Source organism: Hetaerina americana, unplaced genomic scaffold (genome assembly GCF_022747635.1).
Source record: "Hetaerina americana unplaced genomic scaffold, ioHetAmer1.1.p SCAF_3, whole genome shotgun sequence".
In the NCBI taxonomy this organism is placed as follows: Eukaryota; Metazoa; Arthropoda; class Insecta; order Odonata; family Calopterygidae; genus Hetaerina; species Hetaerina americana.
Window position 1 is genome coordinate 49900081 of NW_027286874.1, and position 22871 is coordinate 49922951.

At 37.8% G+C, this 22871-nt stretch overlaps 1 protein-coding gene across 1 annotated transcript in view; it reads right to left on the minus strand.

Annotated features, from left to right (window-relative positions):
• The window catches only part of LOC139690723 (neuronal calcium sensor 2), a 381336-nt gene that overhangs the window by 340089 nt on the left and 18376 nt on the right, over positions 1-22871 (minus strand). The window lies entirely within an intron of this gene.

Here is a 22871-nt window from a genome sequence, read left to right on the forward strand (position 1 = left end):
CTAGAATACAGGGTCGCACATAAAAGTGGTAGGACTGATTTTCTCTGGCGCGAACGGAGCAGTGGAGGGGGGTCCGCCTGGCAGGGTAAGGTGGAGGGGGCTCTTAGCAACAGACCGACACCAACCTCAGTCGCCTGCGGGCTGTCGTTGAGTGAGGACACATTTTTTAGTGAAGCAAGTTTTTTGTCCGCGTCGAAAAACAAAATGAATCTGAATTTAGAGCAATGTTATTCCGTGAAGTTTTGTGCGAAACTCGGGAAGACGGCAACTGAGACCCTCGATATGATCAAGCAGGCTTATGGGGACACTGCCTTAAGCCGTTCCACAGTATTTGAGTGGCACAAGTTGTTTAAAGAGGGTAGGGAGCTCGTTGAAGACGACCATCGCTCCGGACGGCCGTCGACGGCAAGAACCGACACGAATGTGGACAGAGTGAGGACACTGCTGAACACAGACCGACGCTTAACCAGTGAAGAAATTGCAGACCAGTTGGGTCTGTCTGCATCCAACGTCCAACGCATTATTTCACAGGATTTGGCCATGCGCAAGGTGTGCGCCAAGATGGTGCCGAAAATTCTGCCATGGCGCGCTCGTCGTCAGACAGCTCCTGGCCAAATACGGCGTTGCTGCACCCGCCCTATTCTCCCGATCTGGCACCACCGGACTTCTTCTTCTTCCCCCTGATGAAAAGATAGCTCAAGGGATGACGTTTTGACTCGATAAAGGCCGTTCAAGAGGCTTCGACGAGGGTCATCAACGGCATCCCCAAAGAAAATTTCCAGCGGGCGTACGGGGAATGGGAGCAACGTTATACTAAGTGTGTAGTAGCTCAAGGAGCATACTTTGAAGATTATTAAGTCGATGTAAATATATCGTCAATAAAATTCTTGTAAAAAAATCAGTCCTACCACTTTTGGGTGCCACCCTGTATATCAATGTACCACAACAAATAAAATCTAGCGAACTGCATAAAATTTATTTAAATAAAATGAAAAAACTGACACAACAAAAACAAAATGGTGCAGTTGATTCCTGCTTATCGGTGTCTAACCAGGAAACAAGATTGAATATAATCACGCATTTTAGAAGATAATCAATTGATCATAAGAACGTGACCAGCTCCGAAAAATGAAACAGCTACAGAATATGGGCTTATGAATGAATCGACTTTCTATCTCTGGCGCATAAAGTCAATATATTTTCATACAAGAGGTTAATAAAACCAGCATCCAAGGTTAATAATGAAGGAGGTTTGCACATTCCTCGCACGAAGCCAATATAGCTAGAATATGCCATGTACATGTTATTTAAAAATTTCACCCAGGTGAAATCTAGGATAACCTCAGGCTAACTGACAAGGAATATTCGCTGTTTAGCCAGCATGCCAATTCACATATGCGATCGATTGAAACCAAAAATAAAATCACGATATGCTATTCTCAAAAAATTAAGCATCCTGCGATGAGAAAATGAACAAAGGGGATGTGCATTCTTTCAAAAGCGTCAACAATTATCAATCATCGACATGAACTGCAATTTGGGGAAGAAAGGTCCACTCACTTAGCGTCAAGCTCCATTCGCGACGGCGTCAAGCACATAGTAAGATTGATGTGGAGGGCATTCCCGGCAGCCGCAGTGGCAGGGGAGGAGGGAAACGAGGCGCCTAAAACACACCTCGCGGAGGCAACAGCCACAGGTGGTGAGGCATCGGTATTTGTAACTAATCCTGGATTTCCCACGGCGTCGGAGTACAACTCCCGCTCACCTCGGAAAGAATCGGGCAAGGGAGGCACAACCCATCCATTAGTGAACTTCCATGCCAGTCTTACGTCTCCGTCGTCTTTCCCAACCAGACACCCAAAACGACACCCTCCGATCACAACTATGCCTTCGGTGGCCAATGCCGCAGTGGCTCTCCTCGCATCTGAGAGCCGTCCGATGTTTTCGCGGGGACAGCCGCCCCATCGCAAACCCGATATCCGCAACGTGAGCCACGCCCCACGCATTTCACACCGCGGGGAAACGAGGAAAACAACTTGCATTAACGGCGCGGGCGGGACCGACATGCCCTTTTGTTTTAATTTTCCGTTGCTTAGCAGTAGCGACTGATGGCAATGCCTAGAACAATTAAATATTTGACGAGTTTGCCTATGCTAGATACTTCAACCTCGAGGACGCAGGAACGGGACATTCCTGTACGCCCGGGCATATACCAATATGAGGAGAAGAGGGAAGATGGAAAGGAACCGACGAGATTAAAAATGCAAAAGGATTAAACGCTGAACATTTGACGAGATTGAAAACCGCGAGAAGGGTGTGGTCCACATATGCACGTAAACTACAGCGACGGTGGTTGAAAATTAATGGTTAAATGCTTCAAATCCAGAATGAGGAAAAGGGGCTTTCGAATTCTACTGTCGAGTGAACGACAAACTACGTCCAATTATTCTGGATTCTAGAAAACAACTTCATCAGAGCAGTTTCTTATGTTTACGGACAAGTGGCTCGTTAAAGCTACCCATTTATGGTAACATGATCACTTGTAAAAAATAATTCATACTAGGATTTTCAATATATTCTTTATGAATATGTTTTGTAACGCCAGTATACAGCTGTGACCGCTTCAAAAGTCGTGTAACATATCTTATACGATAAATGTACTGTAATTTTGGAATAGTATACAATTAAGTACTCATTTTTTTGCAGAATTTTAATTTTTCACTTTAAAGAAAGACCATAAGGTTAGATCAATAGTTATTTGCCCACCCATTTTCCTCATCCTAATATATAAGTCAATAAATTTAATGGTATCGCTATGGGTATATTTGGATTTTTGTCAACCACGTAAATAAGAGTAAAATTAAGGTACCATTGCTATAATTATATTCATATCTATGTAAACTAGGTGATTATTAGTATAATAAATGTCTCTATCATGTAATCTGCAACACGCAGTTTTTCACTTGTATTAGTCTACTCACAAGTAGTTTCGATGCTCTATATCACTCTCAAGAATGCATGTTCAAGATTTGAGGCTTGAAAATTATGTATTCTAACGAAATAAAACTTAAAAGAGAGAAAAACTCCCAGTGCTTTTGATTATGCTAATATGGAACATTTCCACCACATAACCCTGAATCCCTAATGTGTATATCTACGTTAATTAATGAATTCAAACAAAATCTCACAAAAATAGGTAGAAATTAGTAAAGATTAAATGAGAAAGAAGGGATTAATAAACTTTACATGGATAGAATAATATCACCACACTCAAACAGATATTGCAAGTTAAGTCATGGGCTATTACTACCAACCAAATACCCAAGCCAGTAAAATACACCTTTTGCAAAAACGAGTTAAAAACACGGTATCGATTTGGAAAAGCCAATATGATGTGTCCAACGAAAATAAAATTAAGATGCATTCATAATTCTATCAAATGAAGGAAATCCCTCTAAAACCGCAGTCTTTCCAATTATTTTAGAATCAGTATTCTACCAATTGAAGAGCGAGTATAAATTAAAACTTCATCCCATAACAAAACACGTTTAAAAAAACCCAATCTAAACGCATTCGACACTCATGGACGCCTACAAAATCGAAATATAGCCCTGGTTGACTAATTTTTTAAACTTATGATCATTTATCGGCTTAATTGCATGATTTGTCGAATAAAGAGTTCACTCTCATGATTTTGTGCGGAATTTATACATTGCCGGGCAATGAAGTACATCATGCTTGAATAACTGATGCGTTTCGTGAACTCAAAATTCAAAACAAAATAATTATTCAAATTTGCAGATCGAGCGTAAACCCACTAGACCTAAGGATTTATGTTAACCTGGACAGGCAACACAATAACGTAAATTTTGTACACAAACCGTTGATAAATGTATTCACTAATCCACTTATGAAGCGATAAACTGAAAACAATGACACAGAAACTTGAATAACTTAGTCAGAGAAATGTTTTCTTCCACATATGATACATCCACATGACATAACTTACCAAATAACTGATTCTCCTGCAAAATTTTTAAGTGGAAGAGACACGTTTAATAGCTTCAACTAAGAAGATATTTTTTAAATGCATTAAACTTTTTAATTTTTAATTAGATTACGGGATAATAAATTACTAAGCGCAGTATTAAATACCATCACCATCTATTGAAATATTATTTCATTACATACCATTGCCACTAGAGCCAAAACTGCGTTTTAGTTACATGAGTGGAAAAAAAGGATTCAAAATTACAGGATACTAAACCCACGTTAAAGGGTTTTGGCATGGTTTTTCTTTTTAAGTTGTATGGACTATTGCCAGCATCAATATAATAATCAAATCCCAAGAGCATCATGATTTTACTGAATTGCTTTTTGAAGCAATAGCCTGAAGTAATAAAAATCTCTATTCTATTTAATTGACGCAGAGAGAGTACAAGAATAGAGAAAGTTCAGAATTGCATCCACAGTGTTAGTATTGCTTGGTGTGAGCCAACATTCATTGAAATGGAAAGTAAAGAATGTCATTAAATAGAGACAGAAGAAGCGAATGAATGCAACCGAAAAAACTAAATTCATTAATGCATGGAGTCTTTTTAACTTTCTGCAATGAAATGAATCCATTGATTAGCATAAAATTTCATTTTTGATTTCATTAATCATATAGCAAAATTGTTTACACCAAACACAAGCTAAGCATGCCGATGCAGAGGCCATGTGGAGTCCTACGACAGAGTAAAGTGTAGAACAATCAGAAGGAAATGTAAGGATTTATCACATATCTTTTAGAAAGAATCATTTAGGCGTATAAATATATGATAACATATAAAAAAAAGCTTTTTTGTAAACAAAAAACTACAACACATTTCGCTGTTTTACAAAATATCCTAAGACAAAAAGAGATTCGAGAGGGATGTGATTAATACGTAAAAGACGTTGCTTAACAGAAATCTCGTCCGATAAGAGAGTGCGATAAATGAGATTTCGATAAACATATACCATGATAAAGACAAGAATTGGAAGAACTGTCTTCACGGCTAAGCAGGGCCACCAGCAGAGGAATAGGAGCGTAGAGAGTTAAACAAATCCTATGAAAACGGGGCAGAAATAAACGTAAGCGAAAACCTGTATTTTCAACATAATCCTGAAGAGACTTTTCTAATGAACATTATACCTACCCTACTTTTGGAGTGGGGTCAACACGGAAAGAAAGTCGCCATCTTTATAATTAGTGTAATTCAAATATGCTGCAGTAATGATCATTTATAATATAATGGTCATGGAGTACTTGAAATCGCAAATAATGTATACAGCACGAAAACGTCTTTTGAATATAGATGCAATAAGACACAGCAATAAGCTGTTGCAGTGCCTGATAGAAATACCAACTATAAAACCAAAAATATGTTAAGCTGTTTTTTGCGTAATGGGAGTTTAGAAATATTTTAAGTACGAACATCATTAAAGACCGCCCTAATATCATAAAAAATATAATATTTTAAATACTTGACATTTAAAATCTGTTTTACAGACTTAAACAATGAGCACCTAGCTGAGTTTTCTACGCATTTTCGATTAATTTAGATCGAAAAACGAGCCAGGGAAATTGAGCTGAGATGATGAAGCGTGCAGAAAATTTCAAAGTTTAAAATTCTTCTATTAAGGAATTTTAGAGTCACAAGGCAGACATTTAATGATTTCAAAAATTGAAGACTGAGAGGGAAAAAGACGCCGCCTCCCTTTACAACCTATTAAACACCTTTTCCCATAAACTTTCTTCTCACGCTTGAGGCTAACCTCAAAACTGAATTGGCGGCAGATTTCTGTTTCCTCAAGAAGGCCTGCATTCTCCCCTTGCCTTTCATCGTCTCATTCTCATCACGCTCCTCGTCCAATACCAGATTCCCGTCAAAAGTGAGGAAAGCCTCACGCCCCCCTCTTTCAGGAAATTAAAAGTGATTCGGTTAAATAATCACAAATTGGGTTTCCACCACCAGCTCGTACACTATAAAGTGAATTTTTCCTCTATATCCGCTATCCCGGTTTGTGAAAAGGAATTTTCCGATTCCTTTCGCGATTAAAAAGTAATCCACGCTTGGTTAACTTCCAGCAAACTGCAGCGATATGAAAACCGTTTCGTTTCTGAGGAGATTAAGGCGTTTCATTATTGATGAAGCTCGCGTGAAAAATACATGGTTTATTCACAGTTAAAACGAGCTACGTTTACCAAGGTGAAATTTTTAACGAAAGCTTAAAAAAAAACCTGGCGTTTGGAATCAATACTGGTGGAATTTGTTTTTGCGATATTTTTGGAAGTGACTACACGAGCAGAGGAAGAAATGAAAGCGCAATTTTGTTGCAGAATGACGGAAATCGTTTACATTTGACCAGAAAACCTAATCTTTTTTCAGAATATTATGAGGCTTGCCGAAAAATTCAATTTCGTTCCACAACATACATTTATGTACTATTGTATGATCATAATCAATGAAAAAGGTTCATGTGAATATTCTATGAACATTTTTTTAAATACAGCTGTTACAAATCCAGATAAAGTAGGGAAGGAAATAAAAAAGCGACACATTGCCACAAGAATAGTTTTTTGACGAATATGAAATAAAATTACTCCGCATTCTAAACGTACTAAAGCCATAGGAGTCTTTTAAATAAAAATAGCCTCTCCTCTTCTCACTGGTTACAATTTTATTCAGTGCGCTTAATTAAAACCGCCAAAAATTTGAATTTCTGCTATTACTTTCGCTAAATGAATAATGTTGACCATGCCCCGTATGATTGTGAAATGTATGAACATTTATCCTTGTTTCATTTAATTAATACAAATGTTATTTTGGACTCTTTATTGCAATCATTTACTTACCGCATGACGCAAATAAGTAAGCTTTCAGCTAGTGCTTTATAGATAAAATTAAATATTTTATTGCTTTTTGTCACAATTACTTAGTAAAATCTTTCCTGATACTTTGTCGCTTCCATGAAAGCTGACGTTTTGCGATGGCTCTCTAATTATTGTGGCCAGGTACGAGAAAAATAGTAATTAATACAATTTTGGGTCATAAATAAATACGTTTTACCGTCATGCCCTGACTACCAAATTCTGGAACCCTATAGTCTCAAACACCAGAAAAACCATTACTGGGCAATCTAGGTGTCTAATTATTTAATTGCAAAGGAGGCAACATTTTCTAGAAACAATAATGGGTTACGGGTTTAAAGGCCACCGTTAGACGTAAACCTCAGAGTTGCAGCAAAATATGGAAAAGGGGGGGGGGGTTAAGGAACGTGGAATAAGGTGCGGACGTAAGTGTGGTATTTCATTGCTGCTGAGGAGGGAAACGACGAGCTGGAGGGAGGTGTGCCTGAAGGTAGTTTGGCCGGACATTTTCCAAGTTGAAAGAGCTGGATCTCATCTTACTTGAGGGCGGTGGAAAGTAACGTTTGAGAATGAATTGGGGGGATGGGTACGCAGGGCAAGGAGAAGGCGTAGGAGAAGGGTATTAAGAAAGAGATTGTGGCAGAGGATGGTCGTCGGAGGAATGGAATCCGCAGCCTCCAAGATTAATTCGACCTCGCAAAGACGTCGAGGTACGAGGAATGCAAAGCAGCGGAAAGTGCTCTGAAAGGGCTGATTGGAGGAATGAGGAAAGGGAAATGAGAAATTGAAAGAAACACGGGTCGGGAAATTGATTTCCTTTTACGACGTTGATTCTTTAAGGACGTACTCGATTGGCTAAAAGATGTTATGAAAATTTTTCACCAGTGGACGATACCAGAATTTTTATAGAGTAAATATCATATAATAAAAAAATCATAGAACGAAGCGGATTAAAAAGATACTTAAGAAAATAGTAGAGATGGATTTTTCTATTTTTATTTGAAAAACATTACCTACCAATGCATAAGGAGATAACCAGTTTTAAAAATGTAAACAGAAAGAATGATGGGCAGTAAAATTATTATAGAACAAACTATAAAATTATTATTTTAAATTAAATGGAGTGGTTGCTATTTTAAATTAACTGCCTGATCGCTTGAAAGGTTCCAATAAGATTTTTCCCCAGGCAATTAGAACAGATTTTAAAAAGGGAAAGGCCGTATAATACCATTGGCTTGTGATAATATTTTCTAATTTAAAACGCATATATTGGAAAAAAAATTCTTTTAAATAATCTATTTATTACTGAATAGCATCACTAATGGTTACAATTTTAATTTTTGACCCTTAATTTTCAAAATAAAGACGAAAAAATAAGTTGAATACAATTAATATTGAACATAAACTACATCGTGTCCTTTAATTATTGACTGATGCAACTTCTATTCAAAATTGATGTATTTCAAGGACATGATTCCTCGATTACTCGCAAATACTAATCAAAAGAGCACGATGAATTATTAATGGGACGAAAATGTATCCTTTCAGGATTAACCATGAAAACAATCAAAATTCAAAACAGAGTGAAACAAATGTGGGAAACGTCCCATCTCCCTTTACCAGTTTCTTCTTATTAGTGTGTTTGGACATAATACAATTACCAGCAGTAATGTAAAAAGCACAGTTAAGCAGTCTAAGTTGAATGAATATTTAATAAAAACATCAAATGGAAGCTAAACGTTTAGTTGGAAAGATGCAACATTTAGTTTATCACCAAGGTAACTTGAAAACTATGACGAAGGCATTCCGTCTGAAACAGTATTTAAAATCAGGAAATAATTGATGCTTAAAATAGATTAGCGACAGGCAAAAATTATGGACGAACTGTTATGAATATTTACCAACGTGGAGGCTAATTTAGAGAATTCACCATTATTATGCTATTCTTATGCTTAATAATATACAATTTTAAAAATATCAACTTTTCTTCAACATAACATTTATCTATACGGATTATCAGCATCAAAACTCGGACCGTTTTCACCGTAGAATGAATACATAAATCAAAGGAGTCCAAAGAAGCAAATAAAAAAATTAATGCAGCGGTTGACGGATGCGCCGATAGTGGACGACGTTATGACCAGACTCCACGAAGGGGTCAGACACAGTTTCTGCGACAGCAGCAAGAGGTCCGTCCTTGTCCGCAACGACTCTCCTCTTTCTCTCCCACTACAAAACTACTTGACTGGTTAAGGTTCCATGAGGGAGTTCTTCCGAGTTCCCCCACCTCGAGCGGGCCAACCTATCCCCTTCGTCTACCTGGGCCGCGTGGATTCACGAAGCGCACAAGGAGGCCAAGGATGAACAGAGGTGCGAAAGGAAGGGTGACAGATGGCTCAGGAATGGAGGAATTGAGATGGGAAAGGGAGAAGAGGAGGAGAGAGAGAGACACCGTGAGAGAGGACGAAAGATGGACGAGGGCGCGCGTGTAGGTGGAACGGGCTAATACCACACTGCTCGCTCGCTTCCCCGGGAAACCCAGGATCAATACGTTCGGAAGGCACGGAGCACGCGTGGGGCTGAGGCGGTCGGGATCAAAACTTTCCCCGGGCGGCCGCCAGGGCCCTTCCTTACCTTTGCCCGGAACTCGAGAGCGACAGGAACGGGAGAAGAGGGAGGGTGAGAGGGTGGAGAACATGGGGATGTTAAGAAGTACGAACCAGAGAGGGGGCGAGAGGTAGGGAGGAGAGCATCCGTCGGCGCCCCTCCAGCCAACTCACCCCCCCCCCATACCGCCGTATTGTCACAAAGTTATTCCCAAACCATCGATGGCGGGAGTCGAGAGTGTGGAGACTACCAAGCGAGCCCCCCCCCCAACCCTTTCCCACGCATTGCTTATGCGATAAATCAGCATAGGGTAGAAAAAAGTTGGCCCTCGCAGGGAGACGGGAGTAAAAGGTGGCAAGGAGGGATTGGAAAAACTTTCCTGAAAGCGTGAAGCAAAATCCTCATGCGCTGACCCTCCTCGTTTGATTAAACTGGGTAGCAAATTTCCTCGTGCTATTTTATGAGAAAAAACGCAATCCATAATGATTTATCAGGAACATTTCATAAGCCTTAAAAACCATCGAATTCATGCCACAAAATGGGCGGGTATCAATTTCCATCACGATTTGCATGTTTTTGGGAACACATTTTCTCTTCAACAGTTTAATGTATTAGTCGCTCACTTTAAACTCCTGCTGAAGCATATGCTTAAGAATTTTAAATATTTTACAAAGCATTATCTAAAATATCAACTTCAAAAGATTATCAGATTTTAAGGAATATAAGTTAAATGTAACTAAAAGGTAATTACAAGCATCGATATGGATGAAATTAACCATTATTAAACAGATTAACGCAAATTAAGTAAGATAAACAGCATATAAATTAACAATACAGCAAGGTGATCAAGTGGAATAATCTGATAATTAATAAGTTAGGAAAGTATGTGGCAACAATTATCAAAACTGACACAAACAAAAATAACGAGTGAGAGTCCATTACTATGTGCTTCTTGGTTACAGTAGTACCTTTCGTATGTAAGTCCAAATCACTGTGCGTTTGTAATCACACAGAATTTGGAATTTTAATTATGCATACGCTTGTTCATTTATTCATGAATATATACCCACATACATTTCCAACGGGTAAAGGTAGGGGTAAAAGGAAAAGTAAAGCATATAAAGAACAGACACATGGCTTGCCGGGAAGATATAAGGATTCCAAGGAGTAAAAACATCCTTGACCAGGAACTAAACCACAGGCCTTTGACTTCCCCGGGCCGATGTTCTACCAATTAATCTATCGAGGAAAACTATATACCACTTAAATCCGCCGGGGTTTCTTGTAACCGAATTCCCCGATTCTTTGGCCCATATGGGCAACTATTTAACCCACTGCCAGAGAAATTAATGTCACGTAAAGATGACAGAACGAAGTCGTACATTGTCGTAAAGAGTAAGTCTACCTTCCCAATTGGCCATGTGAGCTCGCCTTGTGTGTTTCTATCACTTTTTCCTGTTCCTTATTTTTTTCGTTTTTTAATATACACAAGTACAAAATGATGCAGAAGCAATCATGAGAGCAATTTAACACTTGGATGGCACAATAGAATACCAAAATATAAATAGAGAACAGCTAAAAGCATTAGCCAAGTAAGATAGTTTTTAGCCTTCTTCAGGTCAGATTACCTGATGGAAGTCTGACCTTAATAAGGTCTAAGAGAAGGCCAAAAGTTACAAATATTTCAAATCTAAGAGTCCTTTTACGTATATTTAAGGTATATTTTTGCTTTCTATTGTGCCGCCCAATTTATATATATATATATATATATATAATGAAATTGGACAGCAACAAACAATATAGAAATACATAAAAATATCACTCACACGTTAATTCTTGATCATTACGACGGAATTCTGCTCCGTGTGAAGATAGAGAAGTATCACTACTTCTATATCGTCCGATGAAGACGAAGTAGAATTCCGTCAAAATGATCAAGAATTAACGAGTGAGAGATCTTTTTATGTGTTTCTATATTGTTGGTTGCTGTCCAATTTATTATTCAACACTTCCGTGTTACGTCGACGAAATCATATATATATATATATATATATATATATATATATATATATATATATATATATATATATATATATATATATATATATATATATATACATATACATATAAATATACACACACACATACATACATACACTCATATACATATTTGCATACATAGATACATACATTAAATTCTGGAAAGTAGCCCTCCATTCGCGCCAACGTATTCGCCCTCTGGCGTTTCCGTTACCGTACCCGTGTGCCTCATGGAATACACCTGCGTATCTACGGTTGCCTACATCCACGGAGCCATAAATCGAGAGACTGGACCTTCATGGCGATGTGAATCCACTGAAAGATTTATTCCATGTATTTCGAGAGGACCCAGCATTATTCATTGGTGGGTGTTTGTTTGGACGATTACATTATCAGCGAGAAATCCAGGGTTCCCAGGTGTTTTATTAAGTTTCTAACATCTAATTATTTCCTCACCCGCAGCATGCTGATTGTCTCCAATAATATTTAACTTACATCTGCTACTATTGGCAGAGAGAACACATAAACGCATCGACGTGCTTTAACGTAACTTTCAGCAGCGTACTTAAATTTAGTACGACGTGGCATTGTGTCCAGAATTATCTATGGAAACTGATGATGCGCTAAACCCTTACTCGTTGGGTAAACAAAAGTAGCATTTAACACACCGAAACATTTCTGGTAACCAGAAGGCAGTCACCACTGTATAAATAATAACAGTACAATACAAATGCAATCGCTAAGCCTTAATTTATAATTACGTATCAACTTCTTTACTGCAATAATGCCGACCTCAATGGAGTCGACACGATTCTGTTACACTACATCAGTATTTCAGAGATTTGGAGATGAAGCACAACTTGTCGGATGTCAATCCAATTCACACTAAAAATGGATTACAACTAATAACTGTACAACCCTAAAATGTGGAAGGCATTATTTTTGGGATCTTCTTTGGAGTCATATTATGGAATGCATTGAATTTTATGATTCAACTTCCGGGTTATTATAAACGAGATTAAGTTCATCGGCATTTTATCTGTTTACTTCATACGCGACATATATTTGGACTCCATGTTGAACGTGTCATGGGCACGCCATGCGATCATTTTAATATAATTAACCCATTCATTAAATCCAGCTTGTCTCAAATAAATATTACTGAAACGCAATTAACTTAAACAACATTCACCATAACGTACCTGAGAAATCGTAAAGGACTCGGTTTATAATGTGGATAGATTAACTACGGTTTTAGACCATTCTTATCTAAAGAGTTACAAAATAAGCCAGCACTATATGATATATTCTAGAGTGAGTAATGCTCGAGAATTTGGATAAATGATCAGCATAAAAAATTGCCGAGGCGCATAAGCATTCATGTTTTTTGGGAAGAGGGGCAATATTTTTTGGAAAAAATATATTCCCTTAATCCCAAGAGCTTAAAAGACACTAAACGAATTTTTACACAAATGTCATTGCCCAAGGAACTAATAATAATCCGCACATCATATGAATATTCGCTATTAAACTTCAACTTTGACATCGAAGAGGAAAGCGATTTGCAAGCTGAGGCGAAGCGTATACTTTCAATTAGGGAAAGCTTAAGCCTGGAAAAAACTCAAGCTTTTAAAATTTATCTTTATTCACTAATTACCATAGATACGTGTAAACTTGAATACGGAGAACGACGTATGGTGGTGACCTAATTTAAGTTTTGATATAAACTATGGCAACGTCATCTCATTATTAAGCAAAAAAATAATGACATTGATGAAAGGGAATATTTTTCCAAAATTTTGCACCCAAGCTCAAATCAAAAAGCTTGCCTAACGATGGTTACCTGGTACTACTAATATATACGTCGGCTCTTTGGGTATGCCAGTTTGTGTTGTCTTTTCAAGACTAAAAGGTCTGCGCCCCATGATGCCCCTTCTTGGCTTCGAGTGTTTATAAAGGATGTATTGATTCCCTTGGCCTATATTTTAACTGTATCATTCTTTATATTTTCAGTAATTTCGGACCCATTGCTTTCCCAAAAAATAGGCAACTTTTGCGACTAATCTTACTTGGTTTTGATATGCCATTTCATCCAGTCGTTTACAGACCACGCCAAATAAGGAAAATTACAACAAGAAACCTATTTGTATTTGGCAAATGTGGCAACTTGGAAATAGAAAGGGAAATAAATGGACATTTGCGTCAAATATCGTGTTTGGTGAACACTTTTAAAGGTGATAGGATTTTTCCCGCACTAATATCCCTTAATTAAATATGCAATTGAAAGCGCAGAAAACGTAAATCTTCTAAACGTGTAACAAAATCTCTAATAAAATAATAAAGAATATGCTTGGAAAGTAACATCTGATTTTCATGACCCACTACTGAATGTACAATTATTCTTATACAAAGAAGTCAGACTTTATCATTACAGATGAATTTGAAATGACACATGAGACACCATGTCATATCTTTATAATATTCATGCATTGCATTTGGAACCCAGAACAGGGATATGCTGTATTACTGATATGTTACGCACACAAGATACCCTTGATCGTGGGTAACATGACCAAACACGCACTACGGAACATTTTATTTGTTGAAAAGCAAACGGAGTTGAATACGAAACATAAAATGCCGACTCTAATAGAGCAACGAAAAATACGTTGCAGAACACTATTAATATAAAAACCAACGTCATTTCACAAATAATATTTGAAAATAATATGATTTAAGTACGAAATAAAATGATCATTAGGGGATCGTAATGGTGTAAAGGCAAACGTACCCACTTCCAACCCAGAGGGCCGGGTTCGAATACCAGATGTGATAGATATTTTTCAGTGGTATCCCGATCCCTACTTGAGGTCCTTCGTGGAGAGCACTCCGACGCCGTCCGTGGGATGGGACGTTAAACTCCGGACCCCTTGGCGCCTCTCGTTAAGAGCAGGCTAATGCCAACGCCGGGTTTCTCTCCACCCTTCCTCCTTTCCCATCCCTAATGGCGCAAATTATCTCAGCTGTCGGTCGCCTCCCCTTAAAGCTACTACTACTATGATGATTATGGAATAAATTGCGACAAAATGGCTAATATGAAAAATACCAATTACAAAATAAGAGTGTATTATTATTTTTCTTTTATGTGTTAACAATGAATTCAGAGTCAGGGTCTCTATGTTATTAGATATTGTTCACCTATTCACGTTTTAGCTTACTCCCCACTTTTGAAGATTCAGGCCAAAAGACCTCTTTTAACAATCCACAATGTTAAATTCCTTCAGAGGACTTCTGTCATTAATCTTAAATACGTCCTTATTCGTCCAATATGGAATCCGGATCACGCACACGTCCTTTCCAAATAAACTATGTCATCAAATATGGATCGTATCAATTAAATGAGCATCATAAATCAAAGAAAGTGTTAAAGGAAAATATCAAACACAAGTAAATAGCACCAAACTCTGTAGATAAAAACGCGAACATTTCTGCATTTTCCATAGGGGGATTTATCAAAGTTTATGCAGGAAATCGTACTACTCTACCACTTGCGCATACAATGCTGATTAAAATTGCGTAAATTATTCATCAAAAAGGCTTAAAACGGTAAGAACTTAATCTTTATTCGATAAAAAAGATTGGTATAAATCATGTACAGTACAATTTATTTTGCTTCACTTTCAGTTACTAAAATGTACTCAATTGAATTAGACCTTACTACATTTCGATATGCTGCAGTTAAGCCGCACTGATTCAATAAAAATCGTCAATAGCATCAAAGTGCACACTTATTGTACTGAAAAAAAAATTGGAAATGGAAAAAGGGTCAACAATCTACAACACGACTAAATTATTCCTCAGCCAAGATTTGCAAACAGGCTGGGTATTCATCCTACGCACTTCTGCAATGGCACGTGAAGACCGTGAATTTTCATATTTTTCCGGCCTGATTGTTACACCTGATTATCACTCGTCCACTTCAATCCCCAATTTCTTTTCATATTTCTCGGTTATCATGTTTCAGAGTAAGCACTGTCCTCTTCCCTGGCAAGGTCTCGCCCTTTGAGGATATGTCAAAGACGGATCAAATGCAAGGTGGTTATTCCTTGGCAACTAATGAAGGCCATTGTGGAGACGGTTGAAAACCGTCCACCCCTTCTAAATCCTTTCAAGGTGAACCACATCAAATGTCCAAGAGAATTACGACATCAATGTTGCCATGAGCTTTTTGTTCACTAGTCACGCTCCAGCCCTTTTATTACCACATTCTGCCACACAGCAAAATGGGAGTTTTCGCCGGCAAATCAAATGAACAAAATGGCCACGTGATTTTCCTCACAGAGATTCGTATGAAATTCAAGCCAATGCAGAAAGCTCATCATCACTAGCATTAAAACATCTTTGGCCGGGACTCAATCCAAAATATTTCGCGTCAATTTTATGAATGCATGATTATATAAGAAATGAGTTGAGTTAATAAGCTAGCAGAAAGTTTTATGTGCGAAAACTGTCCTCATGGAGTAACGAATACACACCCGCATCCTGACAGAAAATGAAACTCCAAATAAAAACTCTAATTAAATTTAATGAAAGATGGAGTGACTCTATATGAAATACTCACTAATACTAATTGTAGATTATGAAACAAATCATTCAAATGGCAATTACAAAACCTTGAAACCTATGAGGTCAAAATTAGCCTTATGGATATTAGTAACAAAACATACAATTTTTAAGCCTAAAGGTCAACAATACAGTATATATATCAATATAACAAAGTTGTAAATCGTGTTTGTTACCCTATTTATAACTCAGGAACGACTGCACCGATTTTAATGATGCTTGCTTTTTTCGATACGACTCAGCCCAGAACAGCAGAATGACCATTAAAATATTGTAAAAGCATCGTATCGTCCATTTTAATTATATTTGTTTTTTTTGGACTCATATCATCCAAGAATTGCAAAATAACCATTTAAATATCGAAAAAGTATCGTATCGTAGATTTTAATGATACTTGGTTTTTTGGATTCGTGTCAGCGCAGAATAGCAGAATAACCAATTAAAAACTTAAAAGTATCGTATCGTAGTATAGTATCATAATATCATATCGTATCGCATCATCGAAGATATTTCAACGTCGGAAGCAAGGCGACGCGGTTGTTGGTCATCCGGATATGGTTTCTTCTGATGCTCTTTGCCGTATTTATACAGTTCATCCGAAAAATGATGAATACTGTTACTGGACTATTTGAACATCGTAGGAATCTCTACGAACTGTAAATGGTTAAGTGTGCCCAATCGTGCTACACGTCAAGAGCTCAATTTGCTCGAAAACGATAATTATTGGGACACGACAATAGCTGAAGCAACTATTTAAGCATCTCCAACTCAGATACACACATTATTTGCAATCATCCTTTCGACATGCTTCCCATCTAATCCACGTAACCTGTGGAACAAATACAAGGATGACATACCAGAAGAAATTTTACATCGAATTCGTGTAAGTTCAAGAAATCTCGATATTGAGGTATATGAGGAGATGCATAACCAGGCTTTGCTGTTGATTGAGGATATGTGTTACCTCATGTGCGGAAGTTTATTAGTGAAGTTAGAAATGCCAGCGCCAGATCGTGGAATGCACGACGCATTTAATCAAGAATTGGAACGTGAATATGATCGACATGAATCAGACCAATAAGTTCAAACGAATGTATCCCTGCTGAACCCCCAACAGAAGGAAGTATATGATACATTAATGAAGGAATTTGATGATGGAAATGGTAGCTTATTTTTCCTGGATGCCCCTGGTGGAACTGAGAAGACATTCCTCATATCATTGCTTTTGAACACAATTCGTGCGAGATCGGACATTGCGGTAGCAGTTGTTTCTTCTGGCATGGCGGACACATCGTTGGAAGGATGCCGTGCGGCTCATTCAGCATTAAAAGTGCCGTAAAACCTACAAAATTCAGAACAAGGGACATGCAACATTTTGAAACAGTCCGCAATGGCCGAAATGTTTTTCAAATCAAGTATCTAAAATAATATGGGACGGGTGCACCATGGCGCACAAACGCGCATTAGAAGCACTTGACACAGCACAGATCGAAAGATCTGTGCAATGATCTGTCCAGATGCTTTGGTGGCGCAATGATTTTACTGTTTGGCGATTTCCGCCAAACACTGGCAGTCATTTCAAGGTCTACTGCTGCCGATGAAATAAACGCTTACCTCAAATCATCAAATCTGTGGCGCTGTGTGAATAAATTTTAACTGACAACAAACATGAGAGTTACATTGCTGAACGCTCCGTCTGCTGTAGATTTCTCCAAGCAATTGTTGACTATCGGTAATGGCCCTGTTCTTCCCGACGATTCGAGCGGATTGATTTCATTTCCTCGGAATTTTCACAATTTTGCTCCATTGAAAGATGAGCTCAACAACAAACTGTTCCCGAACATCATTGATAACTACAAAAATCACAAATGATTGAGTGAGCGGGCAATTTTGGCGGCTAAGACGTGCATGACATAAAGTTTCTTTGGAATTCGTTATTCAGAATGAAATCGTTGGAACTCTCCATTCATTCAAATCTATTGACAGTGTAACAAACGAAGACGAAGTCACCAACTATACATTTGACTTTTTTAACTCCTTGGATGTGCCGGGCTTACCACTGCACAATTTGCAGCTAGAGATAGGTTTGGTGGTCATGATGCTTCGGAACCTAAACCAACCAGAACTATACAATGGAACGCGTTAGGTGATAAAAAAAATTGATTATCTATGTGATTCAAGCGACTATACTCAAATGAAAGTTCAAAGATGAGGAAGTTCTCATTCCAGGGGTTTCCATGATCACAACCGATTTGTCCTTTGAGTTTAAACTAATTCAATTTCGAATTCGTCTTGCATTCGCGATGACGAATAATAAATCACAAGGCCAATCGTTTAGTGTTTGTGGTCTGAATCTAGCAAACTCGTAATGTTCTCATGGTAAAGAGTACGTGACATGTTCGCGTGTTGGTAAACCATTTAAACCATCCCCTTTATTTGCTCTTCCGCCTGATATATAAACAAAAAAATGTTGTACATCAGAAGGTGCTTGACTTAAGAGAATAAATCCGAATGTATGTAAGTATAGATGTAATAAAAAAACGTCTTTCTGACAAGCTATTGTAATACTAAGTTTTGGAGTTTTATTGATTTTTTTCTTACATTATTATAACATGTAAAATATGATTAAAATCGGTACAGCCGTTCATGATTTATGAAAGGTGTAACTAAACTGTTCATTAATTGTAAGGCGGTCGATGTTCGCCTGGTCAGTTAGTTTAATATAAATGAAATAGACAAAAGCACGTTAATTTAACTCCACATTTATAATTCATTATATGCACTTGAAATCAGGAAGCACATGTTCTTTAATGCCATTTAGAACACAAATGAACATGAGCCCCTTTATTGACACATGCGAGGTAGGTTTACAAGGACCTTAAAATAAGGAGATGGACATTCATTTTAGTGAGCTTAGCCAGCATACAAACCAAGCTCCCAAAAGGCCTTTAACCAAATGGATTACTCTCTGAAAAAATATAGATGGATCACAGAAAAGAGTACCCTACTAGAGCCTGAAGCTAGGAAAAACAGTGACTATAAATCCGATGGAATAGGAAGTGAATGTAAAGGTCAGCTACATAGCACATGCCGATAAATGACGTACCATTTGTAAAGAGCAATTGATATACTACTACAAGCAGAGTGGATAAGGATTGGTCTGTGCACCGTAAGAAGTTACTGTTAATCAAAATGGCCTTGCGACTATTTCAGTAGTTTCATCGAAAAATACATCCTACTGAATCAACAACTTTAAAAATCAGAGACTTGCAGGCACCATACCATTTATATTCAAATCGGGAGCATGGCTGACATTCTAACTGTCGAATGACTGATTGAATGCAATCTGCGGCTTACAATCTTTAACTGAATATTCGGGGCCATGTGCTTCATTGGGAAAGGGCCACTTAGGAAAATAATTCAGCGATAAAATGTTTTGAATGAAAAATAAATGGAAATGGGGAAGAACGGATGACTTAAATATCAAGATTAGAAGAGAGAGGAAAAACTACTCGCGAGCCCAAGCTATTACGTCGGAGAAGGCGCTAATACGTTTAAATCTTACTTCCTACTGTTGACAATGTTTTAAAGATAAGCTTTAGATGAATGACTTATGCCACTACTATGCATTACAGACATGGCGACACGAATATTCTTTTTTCATGGGACTACTTCCAAAATATAGGAAATGGCTATAAAAATTTACAAATACCATTTTAGGTTCTGAAAAAGGTATCATCGTATAGTTAGTTAAAAGAGCACGAATGTATGCGAATTTGAAACAGTCGCCCAAACCTTTCTTTTTAATGTACAGATATTGCAACACGCTGTTTCTTTTTACAAATGCCTCACATTTAATTAGAAGCGAGAATTTGATTCTCAACTAAGATAACTGCAATTCAAGAAAAATACGAAGAAAACATTCTTCGAAAAGAAAGACAAGTCACTCGGTTCGCGAAAAGGTGTTTTGGTGGAAGACGGATGGTCAAGCTTCCACTACAAAATATGGGAGGCGTGTCTCAGGGGATAAATGGCTTGAAGATAAATTAAAATTATTGGAAATACTATCTGCGCGAATTCACTTTGTGACACAGCGGAAATGATCCGAGCCTTGCACTAAATCAACATGCCGCAAAAACTGTAGCCAAAAGAATGTCGGACAGATGTAGGAACTTATTTCCCCCAAACAGTCTGCGATCATAAGTTTGATAGAATCATTAGCACATTGAAATATACCTCTATATAATAGCTTCCGAACATGAATCAACCGCCACCCGAGTATTTGCGAGCTGAGAAACTCCCTCGTACACGTTTTTATGAATGGCTTCCATATTCGTGAATCAGCATTTCGATATTTATCATTAGTTGTAAATGACTCTGCTAGCCTTTTTCGTTCCGTATTATTGCTTGCTATTTTATTCTATCTTCTTTCATCACCCACGATTTTGCTACCTAGGTGGCATAAATGGATTGTACCTGAGTATTACTCTTCCCTTGCTTTATTTCACGTGCTACACTTTCTTCCTTGCACTGAAATATCGCCTTCAAATATATTCGAAAAGATTCCAAATATTCCTATTTCCGATGTACCATAGGTCAGAGGATACAGCAAAATGAAAAATAATTGCATATTGTCATGTCTATTTGGAAAAATTAGGGCTCATTTGGCGAAAATAAGATGTTGATAAATCTAATCATACATGCTTTATTCTATATAATTGAGAAGCCTTACACTTGAAATTAGAATTTAGCATCAAAAGAGATAAGGTGAACGAATATGTTAAAATGCTTCCGTTCGCAGATGACATCGCCTTAGTGGTAGAAACGTGACAGGACCTGCAAGTAACTCTGAATTCTACGGAACAATTCTTTCGGGAAGATAATCTGAGCATCAAGAAGAAGAAAAATTAAAATCCGTGTTTATGGAAGAAGGAAGATGAAAGATATCACAATTCGAAGAAAGCAACTAGAGCAAGTGGAATCCATCATTCACCTGGGCAGCCGTAAAACTAGGAATGGAAGAAGTTTAACGGAGATGAAGTGAAAAATAAAAGCGGAGAATAGAAGCCTTTTAATTGAAGAAAATGCTGAAGAATAAATGCACAGGCAGTGAGGGAGTGAGGAAGTATGTTTAGTAAAAGTAGAAGAGGGTAGGACCATTTAGAGAATGCTATTACAAATATGAACTAGGGGGATCGGGATGGTGCGCTGGCTGACGCACAGGCTTCTCAACGATAGGGCCCAGGTTCAAATCCTGGAGACAATTATTTTGCAGTGGTAACTCGATCCCTATTAGAGGTCTTTGTAAAGAACACTTTGAGTGGGTGCGACGTCCACCGGAGGGGACATTAAACTGCGGACCCCTTGGCGCCTTTCGACAAGAGTAAGCTAATGCCGACGCCGGGTTTCACTCCTCCCTTCCTTTCCCATCCATACCTAATGACGCAAATGACCTTATCTGTCGGTCGCCTGCCGAAAAAACCACTACAATAAAAACTGGATGGATTGGACACACCTATGAGGCACAATAACAAGAGATAGCTAAATAGGACAAGTTAAGAAGGATGAAATTTCGAAAAGTTACCCAGGGGTGAAGGAATCGACACTAAATAGAGAAGAATGGAGAGTTGCAGTAAACCAATGTTATGATTAAGGTGGTGATGATTTTATAAATGTATATGTTATAATAACTAAAATACATATGCTCTTTATTTAAATGTGAGTGAATGTAACATATTATTTAAACATTTTTTTTCAATTTTATAGCAATTACCTGAGTTGCAAGCCGTTAGTTACGGAAAAATGTACAAACCCCTTTCCCTCTCCCTCCTGAAATCTACGGAACATCGAAATTCACACACAATTACCCTACCATAGATATGTAAGTAATTAAGCTTCATGGATCATGTTGCTTGACACTGCAAAATCTGTGCTCACTACCTAAAAATCTGACCTAGTGATATATGTATCCCAAAAATACGCTACAACAGTGGGTAACTTTGATACTGGGGAAGGATCCGTTTTTATCGACGTTCACAACTCTGCCTGCACATGGGAAGCAAGACGGAGAAAACTGGCGATACGCAAGTTAAAAATACACCCCCTAGAGTGCATCTACTCGCTCGATTAGCCTATACCGCTCGCCATCGAGCTCCGCATGGTGTCTTGGACCGAAACTTAGAATCCTATTTGCATCAGAGCGACTAGCCACTGCGACGATTCCATTTCTTTCCCCAAACAAACAAAAACACTCTAAATAAATCTTAAACACACCATGTGCTCTTTACTTCCCGCTTCATCTCACTCGGTCTATCCGGACGCTTCCATTTCCAAAGAATTCCGCGAAAAAAGTTTCCAGGTCAAACTTTTTCAACTCCGGTACATGCTAGCGCTCTTTCGAAAGTAAATGATGAGATAAATACTAGGGGAAGGGAGGAAAAGGATAGAGACAAAAGAAAGTATTAAAAAGTTATTTTGAGGTTGGAGAAAAAAATTCAAAAAATCTTTCAGCGACAGCATAAATCTTATAGGACAACTTCCCTTTTACATGCATTTCATTCGATTTTCACTTTTCCAAGGTAAATACACCCTTTTGCATTCTATAATTATGCTTTAAAAATGGTCTATAAGAGTAAAGTTGAGCACATTTTATTTTCTATGATATAATTAAGTTTATTGTAGCAGTAAATACAAAATTGGATAAAAA